This window comes from Anthonomus grandis, chromosome 22, assembly GCF_022605725.1.
Source record: "Anthonomus grandis grandis chromosome 22, icAntGran1.3, whole genome shotgun sequence".
In the NCBI taxonomy this organism is placed as follows: domain Eukaryota; kingdom Metazoa; phylum Arthropoda; class Insecta; order Coleoptera; family Curculionidae; genus Anthonomus; species Anthonomus grandis.
This window is the reverse complement of record NC_065567.1, coordinates 45,157,812-45,175,737: the sequence shown is the minus strand read 5'-3', so window position 1 is coordinate 45,175,737 and position 17,926 is coordinate 45,157,812. Positions and strand designations below refer to the sequence as shown.

General features: G+C 33.7%; 1 long non-coding RNA gene across 1 annotated transcript; it reads right to left on the bottom strand.

Moving 5' to 3' along the window:
* Nucleotides 1-1,283: 1,283 nt before the first annotated feature.
* Nucleotides 1,284-6,184, bottom strand: LOC126749102 (uncharacterized). Its single transcript, XR_007664879.1, has 2 exons — nucleotides 2,643-6,184; nucleotides 1,284-2,570 (listed from the first exon to the last, which is right to left on the bottom strand). It is a non-coding gene; the product is annotated as an uncharacterized LOC126749102 (long non-coding RNA).
* Nucleotides 6,185-17,926: the final 11,742 nt, after the last annotated feature.

The window sequence follows — 17,926 nt, the reverse complement described above, 5'->3', positions numbered from 1 at the left end:
ATATACGTTAAGCCTACACATATTTGGCTGGGATATACATATAATATACATAAAAATGGGATATTAACTTTTACTATACCCTGTATAAATATTAATACCTATAACCATAGCAAAAATTATCTAAAATTATAACCCCAATTTTTCCTAAATATCGGTTTTTAAAAGCAATCTTATTTTTGAGCATTTTTTTATTGTTACTCAACAACGCCTTGTTAAAATAATCTTTAAAAAGTTATTAGAATCAGTTGCTTTACGATATTAGTTGTCTTGCGAGAAAATAATTAAAAACCATATTTTAGCACGTCTCTGGCCTCCATAAAAAAATACAAGGCTTGAAAATTTTTCTTATTTAAAATAATATGTACATGTATAAAAAAAACTCTGATAATAAAATTCCGATGATTTTACATTAACATTTACCAGGTACTGTTAGTTGAAAGTGTACCACTAAAACACTATAAAAAATGTCGAATCAAATGCGATGTCTGAAATCGTTTGTTTATGCGACGCCAGTTGTGGATAAAAATATTAGATTTAAGAAACATAATTGTTATTTCTTCTTATGAGACCATGATGAGACTACATTTTACATTTTACAATATTAAAGTCAAAGAACAAAATGTTCGTTACTGCTTCTAAAAACCACTTCACTAAATTATAGAGAAAATATGTAATTTCTGCAAACGATTAACGTATGCGTAAAGATTAGAGAATATTTAATAGTTGAGGCGCTGAGAACCAGAGCGGACCATCCCACAAAATCATAGATATTGGACTAAGGCGTGTTTTCGATACTTAATATTACATTTTTCAAAGCCAAAGTGGACTATCTGAGTTGCAAGCATCCTATAACAGATAGAGCCACTAAATAGGATGGTCCACCCTGTCGATCTTAATAGTAGAGGAGCCACGGGCAGAAAAATGGGTTTCGCGGGCATTGTTGGAAGGAAGTTGGCAAGTTGCTTTTTATAAATCTACACTACTTACTGATTATAAAAAATGATCTTGCCACCCCCCCTTTGTGGGGCTACCCCCTTCCGCACCTCTTTGAAGCAAATTTCTTTAAAATCTGGTAACTTCAAAACCGTTATAGATAGAGCTCTCGTTTTGTCACTAAAACGTTTTTTAGCACTTCTGAAATAAAAAATGTCCCTAACTATTTTTTTGTAGATCCACCCCCACTCCTGCAATTTACAGAAAACTAAATTTTATTTTTTTTTTACAAATTTACTAAAAATCAACAGTGGATTCTTTAAGCACAATTTCAATGCCTTTTTGTTTACAAAAAAAAAAAACAGATTTTTACGATAACTTGACAACATGGCTATGACGCGCAACGGATTTAGTTGCTGACGGCGCTTAATGACCTTACAAGCACGAGAGGTGCCGGCGTAGTAAAAGGCATTGCATATATTTTTACGTGCGTGTCGCGTTCTTGTCATCTCGTTATAGTCGTGTTTATTCTTGTCGAGTGTTTATTACTTGTTTCAGTGAATCATGGATTGTGATTTTTTTAAATGTTGTATTTGCCAAACTGAAAAAAAAGATTGTAAATTAATAATTAATCCAGATAGCTATGGGCGGTTGGTAGAGTGTTTACAGATACATATTGAGCTACAAGACCCATTATATGAACATTTGAGTAAGTTTAAAAATAATTTTAATGTTTAGACATTTAGGAGGAGTGTTGGATGGCATATACAAATTAGATTATATACAACATAGATTACAAATAGTAACGCCACGCATAAGGGCACACGGAAAAACTGCGTTCTGTTACTAAAGCTTTTGTCTCCATGGATTTATGTTTTTTTTTGCGGAGAACCAGAGTTATTTAATAAAAAGAAAGGTATATCAAATACTCTACATAAAGTAGCTACTGATGCTGGAGAAAAATTACAAGACGCGACTTTTTTGTCAAAGAATACACAGTTTCTGACCAAATTGTCAGGGTTTTTGTCCAATGTCGATGCTCATGCAAATGATATTACATATCATAAAAACTGTTGGAATGAAAATGTTACAAATATTATTAAATAAATCAGCTGCTTCAAAATATTGAGTTGAATATTAACTTAAAGACAGCTGAAACGCTCTTTTTCAAAAAAGTTTGGTTCGAATTGTCAAAAGAAATTATAACGGATATGGAAGAAGCATATGGTTGGTATGTGAAAATTTGCTCTAAAAATAATATTCTTCCGAGTGATATGCTAATGTGCAGTTTGTTTTATTAATTCATTAAAGCCTCGAAAACCTCAAAAATTATGTCTACAAAAAATTAGGGATAAAAGTTGTGCAATTAATAGCTCTAACTCTCAGAACATCGAAGCGGACCTTAAAACTGTAGCTGATGCTGCTAAAATTATTAGAAAAGCAGTTTTTGAACAAGAAATTTGGAAATATACTGGCTCATTAGATTTAAATAACGATACTTTGGTTCCAGAAGTGCTTCAGAAATTTTTTACTTGGTGCATCGAGGGACTAGACTGCCAGGAAACAATCAGCACTTCATTGATATTGGCTCAAATACTAATGTATGAAATGCACTCTTCAAAACAATACATTCAATACTATTATACTAATAGTCAATTATAATATGATTGTAATACGATTGTATTACAATTATATTATAATTGAAATACAATTTATACTAATAGTCAATCAAAGAGAACAAGCCGATATTATCCACTTCAAATTGCTGTAGGGCTATCTTCGTTGCATACTAACAGAAGCAAAGAACGAATTAATGAACTACATGCTTTAGGTTGCTCTGTGCTATATGACAAAATTCTTCGCATTGAAACACAAATTGCGACAGCTACTATGCAACAAATGAATGAAAATAATAATGTGTATATACCACCAGATTTGCAACCGAACAGATTTATTTATTGTGCAGCCGATAATATAGACTTTTTAGAAGACACTTTTAATGGCAAAAACACTTTACATGGCACTAGTACGTAGTAGTAGTTTATCAATCTATAGACGCAGCAGACGAAAGACTTGTATTTAACCTCTCAGAAGGTACTACACGAAACCGATCTCTTAAATATGTCCCTCCTGAACTTAATTCACTTTTGCCATGTACAATAAATAAAAAGGAAAAACCGACGTCCGACCCCTTAGCCAACATATCCGCCAGTTCCATTGCATCTTCAAGTGAATTAAAAAATGCCCATTTAAATTATTTAGCCTGGATTTCTTTAAAATATTTTGAGTATCGTAATGAAACTGATATGGGTGATATACCTACTTGGGCGGGATACAATTCGCTAGTCTGCAAAAATAAACTGCAAAAAAAAACAAGGGTTTGTGTTTTACCGATTATAACTGAATCCCCTACAAATACATCAGTACAACTTACATTTGTAAAAATTGCCTGTAAAAGAGCTTATGATGAGGAAGCCAGAGCTATCAAAAAATTGGATCTTAAGAGCAGGAGAATTACACATATTAATGGCAGAATTACGAGCGATTGGCAATTTTATAGAAGGTACAGGAATACCAGACATCTGGAATGAAATTTACAGCGATAGTGTTATATCACAGATTCTAAGCGGCAAGCATTTAAGACGAGCTATATCAGCACATACATGCACCCTCACTGCCCTATATTTTTTGAATTTCAATGAACTTTTTGAAACATATTCAGAGTTAAACTTTTTAAAAGAAATTAATTATTTTGACGTGAATGCTACATCGTCCGAATCAAAACATGAGTCCCTGATTTTCGACCTAAGCAAATGTAAATTATTAGAAAAAATTGAAGAATTCAATAAAAGGCTAGAGAGCAGCAACCTTTCAAATGATCTGGCAATACATAGAAATGGTTGAGGCAATGCTATTACAAGTAAAGTCTATCCGAACAGCAGATTGGACTCTTCATTTGACATCCCTTGAAATCTTTGTAAAATATTTTTTTGCATTGGATTTGCACAATTATTCAGGAATGATTGCTTGGTACTTATGTGAAATGAGACAGTTAGGGGGTACTTCATTATGGAACGAGTTTCTTTCGGGACAATGGGTAGTAAATATGAGAAATATACCGTTTTCATGTTTAGGAGCTTATGAAGCACGGGAACACAAAAATAAGTATAATAATATGTATTCAGGAGCAGTAATGAAGAAGGAGATTAAAAAAGATGTATGCGACTTAAGCAAAATTGGCTCTGAAAAATTTGAAGAATTTAAGCAAAACCGGATATACACCAGTGAGAAAATCTTTGGGCCCCAGTAAAAAAACTTAGGCTACACTTATGTAGAGAAGCAAATAAAAAGGTAGTGACTAAAAAAGACCAATGTATTAAGGAATTTAAAGCGGATAGATCACTATTTTCCCGCCTGCTTGTGGTATGCAGATCGCGACCGGATATAAACCTAAAAGATGTAATTGGAAAATACGAAGTTTCACCTGTTCCCAGAGCACTTTTTGGCCTTGGTGGATCAATGCATATGCACAGTGATAAAGCCAAATTATTGCATGCCTTGGAAGATTTAATCCCAGAAGAAAATCGTAGTAAGTTTGTCGATATAACTAGAAATTTTCAGTCAGTAAGTAATTGACGGCATGGCGGTCAAAAGAAATTATAACTGACTGACGGCATGGCGGAGTTGCATTCTAGTTTCAAGCCAAAACATATTCAAACATTTTCCGACTATGCTAATTATTTTATTCAAAGTCTACACACAAAATATCAGAAATATAATGAAGTACACATTGATTTTTCTTTAAAACAAATTACTCGAGATCGAAGTATGATAAATCAAAACAGTTCTATGTTAAAAATTCAACGAATATATCTAATGTGGGTATGAAAGACATCCTATCAAACAATGAAACAAAAAATCAGTTAACAGAATATTTGGCCAATAAAATTGTGCAGTCGAGTGTATTTACCGGCAAAAAGATCTTGATATCCTATGGTACTAGTGGCATTTCTATGGAAACGGGATTTGTTGACTCTCTTGGAAGCAATCAAGAAGAAGCAGACACAAAAAATATTTTACATGCAGCATATGTTTCAAATAATATATTAAATCAGAACTCTACATGTATCACAGTGTGTTCGCCAGGTAAGTTCTAAATTTATTATTTCTTAATTACCATTACGTAAATATATCTTAATTTTTTAGATACTGATGTTTTTATTCTACTGGTAAAATATTACCAAAGTTTACGATGCCAAATATATTTTCAAACTGGTACAGGGACACATAAAAGAATAATAGATGTTTCAGAGATAGTAAAGAGAACATCGATGCTTCAAAGAGAAGCCCTGCCCGCATTTCATGCTTTATCTGGATGCGACACTACGGGGGGATTTTTTAGAAAAGGTATGCATTTTTTTTTAACTATTGCCAAATTACTTTTAAGAATTCATTGATTTTTAGGAAAACTTTCGTTTTTCAAAACATTCTTGGTTGCTGATGAAAACATATTAAGAGCCCTTGCAGATCTTGGAAATATTGAAGTTGATTTGCAGAAAATATTATCCGAAATTGAGCGATTTTTATGCTTAGTGTACTCACCAAAATCCAACTTAAACACGCTCAAAGAATTAAGATGGTGGTTGTTCTCCAAACATCAAATGGAAAGTGAACAACTTACTACAACACAATCAAGTTTCATCCCCGCTCTAAAAAGAGCAAGATTACAGACGTATATTTGGATTAATTCTGATAAAAATATGGTCAACCAACTTGACCCAGATGATTATGGCTGGACAAAATCAGGAAATATGTATGTTGCAACATTGACAACATGTCCAAACATAGCACCCGATGATATCCTTTATTTAACAGCTTGTGCGTGCAAAAAAAGCGGATGCACTACAAAACAATGCAAGTGCATTTTAAATAATTTAAGATGCACAGAAGCTTGATCACGAAGCTTGAGAAACATGATCAAGTTATAGTGAGGATTCAGAGGATGAAATTGCCTAAACAATATATAATCATTTTGTGTATTTTCATAAGTTCATTTTTGTATTAAATAAGTATTATACACCATATTCTAAAATATACAGTATTATACAGTGTAGCTGAGGTTGCTTGACACTTGATATTCTCAATAAAAAAAATGATGAACTTAGTTACGAGATTGACAATTTTAAGACTAAGGAACATGATCTGAATTTGTTGGTAAAGTCTCTGGAACAGGAAAAAATAGACCTTTCACTCAAAATAGACAAATTAACGTATTTAAATAAGGACCTAATTACCAACATTCACGCTATAGAAAACGAGAGTCTTGCATATAAACATCAAATTTCTTTGCTACAAAGAGATGTTGATGAGTATTCTTCTATTAATGAAGGGATGGTGACTTCTATAAGAGTTTTAGAAGCAGAAAAAGAAAGCCACCTTTTGGAGATTGGGCTCTTGAAAACTCAGCAGATGGTATCAACAGTCACTGACTCCAGGAATGTGCGTACTGAGATCAATAAACAAAACAATAAACCTGATGATTTTCGTCCAAAGCTTCTGTTTGTAGCTGGAAAATGTAATAGATTGTTTCTTAAGCTTTTACGTAACAAAATGGAACATGTGTACAACATTCAATATTTTCTAAAACCTGGTTGCTTGACTCGTGATTTGGTACTAACTGCTTCAGCTCTTGCTTCCAATTTTTACCAAGAACGATTTGGTGATCTTGTGGTTGAACGGAACATATTCTCTTACATCTATTATTAACGATTTTATCATTCCCTGTAAAAACACTACTTTCCTCGTTATGACAAGCCCTTGTTTTGGATCAGGTTGCAGTGTCGGATATAATAGTAATATGTCATTATATAAAGCTTTCCATAGAAACAGCATTGACCTAAATCGAATACTTGAATGCAATTATGCTAATCAATTTGCTGATTTGGCTTGTATATTACATGGCCACATAAAAAAATATTTTCTAAACCAACTGTATAATTCTAAGCATCTAAAACTAGATAGATCACCTAATTTTGTCGAAAGCGTGGGAACTGCGTCTGAGCGTGTGACTGGTTCTCACTCTTTTTTATAGATGAGACCGTAGAGGTTGAAGCTCCCCTTCATTCAACTGCAATATCAAAATTAAAGCATTGTAGTGCATTTTTATTAAATATTCAATCCCTTCGGAATAAGGTGGATGAGCTTCAACTTTTTCCTGACATTGTTATATTAACGGAACATTGGCTTAGACCTAATGAATGTTTTTGTATTGATGATTGATGACTATGTACCACTGTCAGTTTATTATAGACAGAACTCTCTGCATGGAGGGACTGCTGTTCTAATTAGGAGACATTTTCAAAACTTTTTCTGTACCGTTGATAAGTTTAGTGATGCCTCAGTTTTGAAGAACGGGTTTTTCAGTGTTCGGTGTGTTTTTGTAAGTTGTTTAATATGTACGTTATTTGTATATACCGCCCGCCCTCTGGGGATATCAGTCTGTTTCTTGACAGGTTAGATTGTCTTCTGTCCCGGCTCCCAATTCACTCGCGTGTTATCTTGGCTGGAGATTTTAATTATTCAGAGGTTTCCTTACCGCAAAGAATTTCTCTTGATGGAATCTTCAAATCATTTGCACTCACCATGCATGTTAATGCACCCACTCGTATTTCGTCCTCTTCATCGACCACTATTGATTATTTCTGCAGTAATCTGGACGGTGTTACCTGTTCAATGCACTCAGTGGGTATATCGGATCACGAGGGGGTGTATGTCCAATTCCCTGGCGACTTTAAAGACTTTAAAAACAAATCTGGCCGCCGCATTGGGAGAGTGTTTAGCGGGAACAATTTGAATTTATTTTCTCAATCCATTTCGTCTGTTAACTGGAATGCAATTCGGGCTGCTCCACAACCATTTTCTTCCTTTTATTATACATTACGTGATAAAATAAATATCTGCTTTCCCTTGGTTAGACTTAAATCCAAGAGACGAAAACCATGAATCACCGCGGGACTAAAAACATCTGCCCAAAATTTGCTTAGCAAGACTTCTCTATTGACAATCAATTCATCAGGTCTTATTTTCAGGATTATCGGAAAATTTATAGGCATCTGATAAAAGTCAGAAAGGAACTGTATTACAATGAGCGCTTAGATTCGTCCGGTAACAGACAGAAGGAAAGTTGGTTAATCATTACCGAATGTAGGCAATCTTCTCGTCGGCGGTTGGTTGAATCGGACTTGGGGCCCGATGATTTCAATGACTACTTTTCTAATATTGCTGAGAAGTTACTGGAAGCAGTTCCCAGTGACGGCGATCCATTGCAGTATCTTAATCGGAATGCTATCAACCAATCATTCTTTTTCCACCCTGTAGATGCCACCGAGGTCCTTGAAACAATTCAATGCTTGAAGAATCATAGGTCTTCGGGTTCCGATGGTATCTCTTCACGTCTGCTGTTACTTCTGCCTGCGAGTGCTTTGGGTGCTTTGGTTTGGGCAATCAATCAGTCATTTCTTCAGGGCGAGTTCCCATCCTGTTTAAAGGAAGCTATGATTATCCCTCTTCATAAGGGTGGTAGCTTGGACCGACCCTCTAACTTCCGTCCCATATCAATTTTGTCTACCCTCTCCAAGGTTCTTGAGCGGCTTGCAAAAAAGAGAATTGTCTCTTTTTTGACCAAATACAATGTGCTGTCCCCTAATCAGTATGGATTTCAGTCATCTAAGGGCACGCAGGATGCCATTTTCAGATTCTTGGAGAGTGTGTATCTATCTATGAACTCCAAGGAGGCTGCAGCAGCGGTGTTTTGTGATCTGTCCAAGGCCTTTGATTGTGTGGATCATGGAATACTGCTGTCAAAGCTTGATTTTTATGGATTTAGGGGAGTGGCTTTGGGGTGGTTGAAGTCATACCTGTCTGGCCGCACACAGAGGGTGGTTGCATCTGGATTTTCGTCAGGGATAGCACATCTTAAATGTGGTGTACCTCAAGGGTCAGTGTTGGGTCCTATTTTGTTTTTATTATACGTTAATGACTTAAGCTCTCTATCACTGCATGGACTAGTGGTTCAGTTTGCCGATGATACTACAATTCTGTGGCATAACAAAGATCAAAAAGTAGTCAGATCTCTCATAGTAGAGGACCTTCACAAAATTAAAGAGTGGTGCATCTGCAATCAGCTTGTATTCAATGTTGATAAGACTTTTGTTCTGGGCTTTAAGTGTAATGTAGAGGGTTTTTTGTTTGATGAGCAGAGCCCACTACATGGTAGGGATTATTGTCGATTTCTCGGCCTCTTCATTGATGAGAGTTTAAGGTTTGACAACCACGTTTTGGGCCTCGCTCGCTTTCTTCTGGTTGTTTTGCAGTCAGGGTTGCCAGGCATGAGTTGGGGGGGTTGTTTGCTCGTTCAGTTTATTTCGTCTTAATAGACTCTCATATCCGTTATGGGTTGCCATTTTGGGGTTTGTGCTCCAAGGGACTCCTTAACATGATTTTTACTATTCAGAAAAAAGCATTAAGGTATCTGTGTGGTGTTGGTCTGAGAGTCTCTTGTAGACCTCTTTTTGTAGCTGAAACAATTTTAACAGTTTTCTCACTCTTTATATTGGAAACTGCAACACTCATACATAAGTTCGTAAGTCCACCATCCTGCACCAGTCATAATACTCGTCAAGTGGGCAACTTATCTCTTCCAATCCCCACCTTCTCACTTACGAGAAACTCTCTTATATTTATTAGTCGTAAAATATTTAATCATGTTCCTTTTTCGATTAGGACTGTTACAGACCTTAAAAAGTTTAGGAGAGAACTAAAGAAATTAATCTTACCAAAAGCTTACTACAGCATTGAAGAGTATTTTAACGATTCATTTTAATATTTAAAATTATTTGGTTTTTTCTTTGTTTATATAAAATATGCTTCTATGTACAATCAAAATCGATTCTGTATTCTGTTTTTGTCCTGTATAACCAAATAAATACTTGTTTTATAAATTCTAGGATTAGGAAGCTTTTAGCATAAGTTTGTAAACTTAGCAAATAAAGTATATTTTGACTTTGACTTGACTACCCACATTTTTTCTGTTTCTTTTTAAATACAGTATTATTTTCCTAGATACATTAAAAAATATATAATTTTTAGCATTGCAGCATAAATTAAAATGAAATATAACCTTTTAGAAGTATACAAAAAAATGCATATTTTTTAAACCTAATTATCTCCATTTAAAGTCAATCAGGGATAGTCCGCTCTGGTTCTCAACGCCTCAGTTAAAATTAATCTAAATGCTGATATCTATTTCGACTTTTTTTCATTCGAATTGTTCCTTTCTTTGGTATCTACAATAATAATGACGCGGATACTTCATAACTACAAACATGGTTCTAAATAGATGTATATGTTTTGAGAAGTTCAGATTCAGCAATTCAATAATTTTTTAATAGAATCGCATGCAACTGCATGTTATATCAAATTGACAACGTAAAAAAATAGGAAATCAGGGAAATCTTGTACATTTATGTTAACAAATCGTTCAAATTGAATTTTTGGGCCGGAGAAAGGGGAAATTTTAATGTTAAAGTACCTGCTATTGAAGTTGAAGATAGGCGTGGCATTTAAAAAAAGAAAACTGATCAACATGACCTTAAAAACAACACTTGGAAAAACACTTTAAAAATAACACTTTGGAGGATTACACTTTTGAGATTTTTTTAAATATTTTTTTTTTGTAAAATGTTGCTGACCGAGAGAACATTAAGTGTTAATGCTGGAATATTGTTTCCTTGGTTGGTTTATCGTTTCTCAAAATTATATGTAATAAACAAAATAAATAAATTTAAGAAAAAATCAAAGTGCAATTTGTCTTATTTAAGATATTTAATAAATATATTTATATGTATACCGGGTGACACAGAAAAAAGGGAACGCTAATTAACTTTTTTACTTTTCAAGATAAACCAATGACATTTGGAATATCGATAGAAATATTATAAGGACATCTTTTGACATGTTCTATTGTTTTCCATCACTTCCGGTTTAACAGGAAGTGACTTTAACTTTCATATTTTAAATAGGACACTTGGTATATTATTACGTATTTCGATAGAAAATAATATTCTGAAAACAATGATACTACATTTGCTACTTTTTGTTTTATACTCATAGAAAAAATATATTTTCTTTTAATTTTGAAATAGGGTGCCATGAATGCGTTGAAAGTTTTAATTTTTAATTAACTTATTACGAAAAAATAGTTTTCATTACATTTTATGGCTTAAATCTTTGACACGCCTCTTTAAAATGCCCAAATCATTAATTTTGGAATTTGCTTTATTTTTTTTTAATAGCACAACCTTTTTTCCAATAATTTAATATGAGTATTTTTTAAATCGGTTGATAAATAAGCCCGTAAAAAGAAAAAAGTCACAAAAATGAACGAATTTAATAATTAAGGTCAATAAGAATAGCACAGATAGCTTTGATTTATTCACTAACAAGAGGCTTTGTAATGACACACCTGCCTATTTATTTTTTAAGTAACATAACAGATATTTTGTCAAATGACATATGATTATTTAAGAATAAAAGAACAAATTTTTCAATACCTTAATACTCATATTTTATTGAAGATTTACCTGACATGACGTAGGTACACACAAACGATAAACAAACAGGAAAAAAATTAGGTTTATAAATTATTCTAATATAAAACTTTTCAAGTATTGTTTGAAATGACCGCCTTCTAGTTTAATGAAAGTACGCATGCGCGGGAATATAGCGTACGCCATATCAAGTTGTTCTTCATTGGTAAACATTTCAAATATTAGCAAATTTATTTGAATAACAAATAATAATTGCGGTTGACAAGATGTCATGTATTATATCATTTGAAAAATTATTGAAGAATGCGTCAAAACGCAACCTTCTATGCTACTTTTATTAATTAGATGCGTTTATTTATGTAACTTAGTTTTTTTCCTCCTTACGGGCTTATGTATTATTTTATTATCAACCGATTAAAAAAAAAATCATCTCAAATTATTGGGAAAAAGAAACTGCATTTCAAAAGTGGTTGTTTCCAATATCGTGCTATTAAAAAAAATTAAGTAAATGCCAAAATGAATGGTTTGGACATTTTAAATAAGTATGTAAACGATTTAAGTCATACAATGCAACGGAAATTATTTTTCCCTATTGTAAAATTTAAAAAAAAATGATTTTTTCTATAAGTATAAAATAAACAGTAGCAAATATAGTATAATTGTTTTCAGAATATTATTTTCTATCGAAATACGTAATAATATACCAAGTGTCCCATTTTAAAATAAGAAAGTTAGGGTCCATCCATAAAGTAATTCCATCCATATACCAAATTTCATTTGTTTATCTTAAAGAGAAAAATAGTTATTAAGTATTCCCTTTTCCTGTGACATTCGGTATGTAATTAAAGGTGTTGATAGTAGCTTTCATTAAAAAGTCTAGTTTCCTAGATATTTTTAAAATTTCAAATAGAATTATATTATAAAGAATATTGATCAATGATCTTAAAGTTTCAAGTCACTTAAAAAAATAATATTTACGAAAATCGGAGTTTTAATTTTAAATGCTAGAGTTATATAGACACGATATTTAATTGTTAGATTTCTTATAATTTACTATATAGATTTTAAACATTTTACAAAATGATCAGGCTTGTTTCTTTGCTACCTATTTTAAGAAGAATATAAAACAACATAAATATAAAATTCTTTTTAGAGCTGTTTAGTTTTACTTCAGAACCTATCGTTCTATATATAACAATCGAGAAGCCAGCAATATGTATATCAGTAATATAAAAATAGTCACTTTAATTCATTGATTTACAGTTAAGACGTATTAAGGCCCTTATTGTTACATTAAAAAGAAACAGAAAAGGTAATTGAATGGTCTATTACCCTTTCCTCTGATACTGTAAATTAAAATCAGCACTATCAAAAAAAGCAGTGTTTTTATTAGCAACTCTACTTACTACAACTCAAAAGAATACCACCTTGCGTAAGCGTCGCTGCGCGCTGCAGTTAATATGAGTGGTATTTGCGACAACACTGGAATATAGGCTATAATAAATTATCCGATCCCTTAATTTGGCATATGCCAAAAATGACACCCAAAAAAAACTCACGTATTGTCTGCGCTAGTTAATCTATATGAATTTGCCGGACGGCGTATATGGCAACATCACTCACGCAAGATATTTCGACAATCCAGGCTAGTAACTACAATGTTTCAGAGTATTGCTGCTAATAATTTTTTTAATTAGTATTAAAAATATCATTGACTATGCCTGAAAAAAAAATTTGCTGATTATTTTAAATTTTATTATTTTATTTTTTACAGAGATCTTAATCTCTCGTTTTTGACAATGCTTATTTTCATCTTTTGGTTGGTTATATCGAAATTAATTTAATTGTTTAAATAATTTTTTTAGCAGAAATGAAGACACCGGCGCAAAAAGGAGGCAGCTCCATATTTTTACCATTTTTCATTTTTAATTGATATAAGATAATTCAAAGATGGGCTATCGACTGGTGCAAAAACGAGGCAGCTCCGCTTACTCGTAAGGGAAATATAATGGATATACTGTTGCCTCCTTATTGGATTCGGTGCAAAAAGGGGACAGCTCCGGAGCTGCCTCGTTTTTGCACGGAATTAATTCATAGTTTAGCCGTTTCGATGCAGCACCTGTAAAACAAGTGGAACACGTCGTGTCGCGGTGTAGTTTTGCATGCGTTTATTTCTTTTGTTTACTTTAGTACGTAAGTAACTGGCGTTCATTCACGTTAATTCGTGCTTTTTGTAAAATTTATAGCGCGTGTTGAATAATATAGTGTTAGCAAAATGTCGGATAGCAATAGTTTAAGCGAACAATTTGACGATTCGGACAGAGACCCTGATTTTCCTCCCGATGACCCTGGACCAAGTGTTAGACGCTTTTCTCTGTTTAATTCAAGTGCGGAAATTTCATCGCTAGTTCAAAGTGATTCTGAGAGTGATGACGGTGTACAAAAACAAACAGTTGTGAAAAAACAAGTTGTCAAAAAGCGGACAAGGGATGAAAGTAACTGGAAGAGATATATTTCTAAGAAAAGGAAAGCTGAAGAAAAATCTTATATCGGCATTAAAAACAAAAATAAATGCCTGAAAAGTGAAAGAAAAACTGGGAAAAACTGTAAGTTCAAATGTTTTGAAAAAATAAATGACACTGCTAAGGAAGATATTTTGAAAATATTCAATATCATTGGTAACAAAGAGAAACATGACATATTTTTAGGAGGGCAAATAGTTATAAGAAAGGTTGGTAGATCTAGACCTAAATCGGGTGGAGGACTGAAACGTTCATGTTCCTGTGAATACAATATAAAACTGGGTACAACTTTAAACAGGGTTTATAGAAATGCTTTTTGTTCATTATATGTTTGTATTGTTTTTGTTTATTATTATTAAGAACTTAAAAGATAACGTTCCTGCACCCAGAGACATGCGTGAAAAACACAGCAATCGTCCTAATATGCTAAGCGAGGATATTATACATCAAATTAGTTCACATATACAATCCTTCCCAAAAAGATCGTCGCACTATAGCCGCACAAAAAATGAAAATAAGTTTTACTGGTCACCGGAACTAAATATGCGAAAAATGCACGGGCTTTATCTTCAAAAGTACGAACCTGATATTTACGTTGACACCCAAAATAATAAAAAAGTAAATCCTAAAGTTACATACGACTATTTTTGCCGCCACTTTGTTTCAAATTACAACTACTCATTTGGAAAGCCACGGTCTGACACTTGCCAGACTTGCGACAGACTGGATAACCTTATATCAGCGGAAAATGATGAAGAAGTAAAAAATTATCTAATAACCGAAAAAGCTTTGCATGAGAAGAAATGAAATAATTTTTACACTAAAATGAAAGAAGATATTGCAGAACTTTCGGAGAAAAAAGATGAAATGGAGTTGTTAGCTTTTTATTACCAACAGAATATGCCTCTCCCTCATGTACCGAGTGGATATGTTTCTTTTGAAATTTTTAAACGCCAACTGTGGCAATACAACTTTTGTGTCATCAACAGTCACAAAATTATACCTATATTCTGATAACTTCAGCTCGCAAAATAAAAATCACACCATGGCTCAGTATCTTTACACGCTTGCAAACAGTAATAGATTTGCAAAAATTATACACAGATATCCAGAACCTGGACGTAGTTTCCTGCCCTGCGACCGGAGCTTCGGAATAATCGAAAAGGAGAAAAGGAAACGCGAAAGAATAGTGTTTCCAGCAGAATGGGTTGCATTGGTAAAAAACATGTCCCGAAAATTTATAGTAGTTCCAGTTTCACAAGAAATGATTTTGAACTTTACTGTTCATTTCAGCAAGACTTTCAAAAAAGTGCGTCTCCAATCAAAGGAAACAAAAATTTGCTATATCTTCTTATCGTGTCATGGAGTATGGACCAAAAGGTGTTGAATGTAGCAGTTCAGCTGGTCCATGTTTAAGGATTGTTTTACTCTGCAGAAACCTGGCGTAACCTTAACTTTTCCTCCTTCTACATTACTACTTTACTCTGGATCATTACCACTTAAGCGCCCCAAATACTTGCATGTGAAAGAACTGGCCACAAAATATGTCCCTTCTGATTGTATGTGGTTTTATAACCAGCTAAAGTGTCAAGGAGAAGAAGAATCTACTCAGCCAGAATACGGTAGCTTTACAGAAGATTAGTTCATGTTTATGTATTACTTTTAAGAACATGTTGTTAATAAATAGCTTTGAAATTTAAGTTTTTTTTTAAATGTCCGGTGCAAAAAGGGGTCAGCTCCAAAGTTTTCTTTTTTGAATTTATTATCTGGCCAAAATTCCAATAAGTTCGTTTTATGAGTAAATTAAGCATATACAAATATAAAGATAGTAAGTGATTCATTCAGTATTTTAAAAAACTTTTCTAAAAAATGATTTAAAAATGTAAAATGGCTAAACCCGAGCAATAATTGCACATTCATACTACACTAAGGAGTCTTACTAGACACGTTTTCTCATCTTTACTTAGACTGTATATAAAATGTATTATATGTAGTAGTAGGTTACTGACGTCAGTGATGGATGATTACTTTACAATAATAAATAATCGCCTTTATGCTAGTAAAAAGATATGCCTACGTTTAAATATAAGGAAGTATCGCTAGGGTTATTGCGCACATCTGGCATTAGAGTTTTTGAAGCTTAATCTTAACTGTTTTAACCCATTTACGCCTACCGTCCTTCTAAAAGGATTTCAAAAAGAAACCTGTATTTTTCTGATTCAGCTGACGGTTTGAAGATGTCGCCAGTGTCACATTATATTTAATTAACATCTTGAACAAGGTCAATCGCGATCGTTTTTGAAGGAGGATTTTGTTAATTTTTAGATCGATGGTGACGAATAAAACACGCTGTGTTTCTAGTGATTTTGCAATGAGTGACTCAAGGTAAGATATGTTAAAACTCGTTTATTTTTTCGTTCTTGTTTTGATTGTTTTTAACAAATAACATAACATACTGACCTTTTGATATATTTGTGGTTATGTTTCACACTTCTTGATCAATCCAGGAGCGTTCAATTAAACGAGTCCTTTTAAAAGGAGGGTAGGAATATATACTACTATGTGGTTTTTTACAGGTAATGGAAAAAGCCACTAACCATGGCAGAAATCTCAGGAGGAATTGGAGAATGACTCTACGTCGGACATTCCTACAGGCATTACAATTTTTCTACCCGAAAATGCCAACGAAAACTGCGATACCGATGAAGATTCTGGGGCTGAAGACGATGTAGTACCAAATAATTTACCCGGAGTGCAACTAAGGGCCCCGGCGGAAATTGAATTTGACGTAGAAGGTGAAGACGGCTGAGACAGTGATGACGATTTACCACTGTCCACTTTTGTTGAAAGGCGACCTAAACACATAAAGACGTTTGACTATACTCTCAATAAAGATTCAGAGTCTACGTTTATGCAATGGCAATCAGTTCAAACTGCACAAAGCAATCGTTCTCCTGGAAATATTTTCAAGCTGTTCTTTGATGAGAACTTGGTAGGAGAAATTGTCAATTTTACCAATATTTATGCACAGCAAAAAAACCGCCCCGGTAACGTTACTGCAGACGAGATGTACTGCTTCATAGGGGTGTTACTTGTCAGTGGATATACAACTGTTCCAAGGCGACATATGTATTGGCAAAATTGCAACGATACCCAGAATAAAGTTATATTAGCCGCTATTTCCAGAGATAGATTTCAATTCATAATGAGTAATCTTCATTGCAGTGATAATACTTCCCTTGATAAAAAAGACAAGTACTCTAAACTGCGTCCTCTTTTCAAGAGCCTAAATAATAAATTTTTTGATTATGCCCCAGTTGAAGAGAATCACAGCCTTGATGAGGCCATGATACCGTATTTTGGGAGACATAGCGGTAAGCAATTTATTCGAGGCAAGCCTATAAGGTGGGGGTATAAATTTTGGGTAGGTACCCTACGCCTTGGATATATTTTTGATCTTTGATTTTGATCCCTAAAGGTGCGTCGACAACAATTCCGGACAAATATAAACACCTGGGTTTGGGAGCGTCAGTTGTTCTCCAATATGCAGATGTTTTACAGAAAATGCCTTACCAGCCCTTTCACATATTTTTTGACAATTTTTTCACATCTTTGTCACTTCTAAAGGAGCTAAAATTAAGAAACATCAAGGCAACTTGTACTATACGTGAAAACAATCTCCATTTAGCAATGCGCTAGTTCTGAAGAAAAAGATACGAAGTACATTTGAATGGGGTGTTGCCGATAATGAAATCGCATTATGCAAATGGAATGACAACAGCGTTGTTACTTTAGCCACCAATGCATGTTCAGTTTTGCCAGTAAATAAGGTCAAACGATTTTCACAGGCTGAAAAAAAGCATG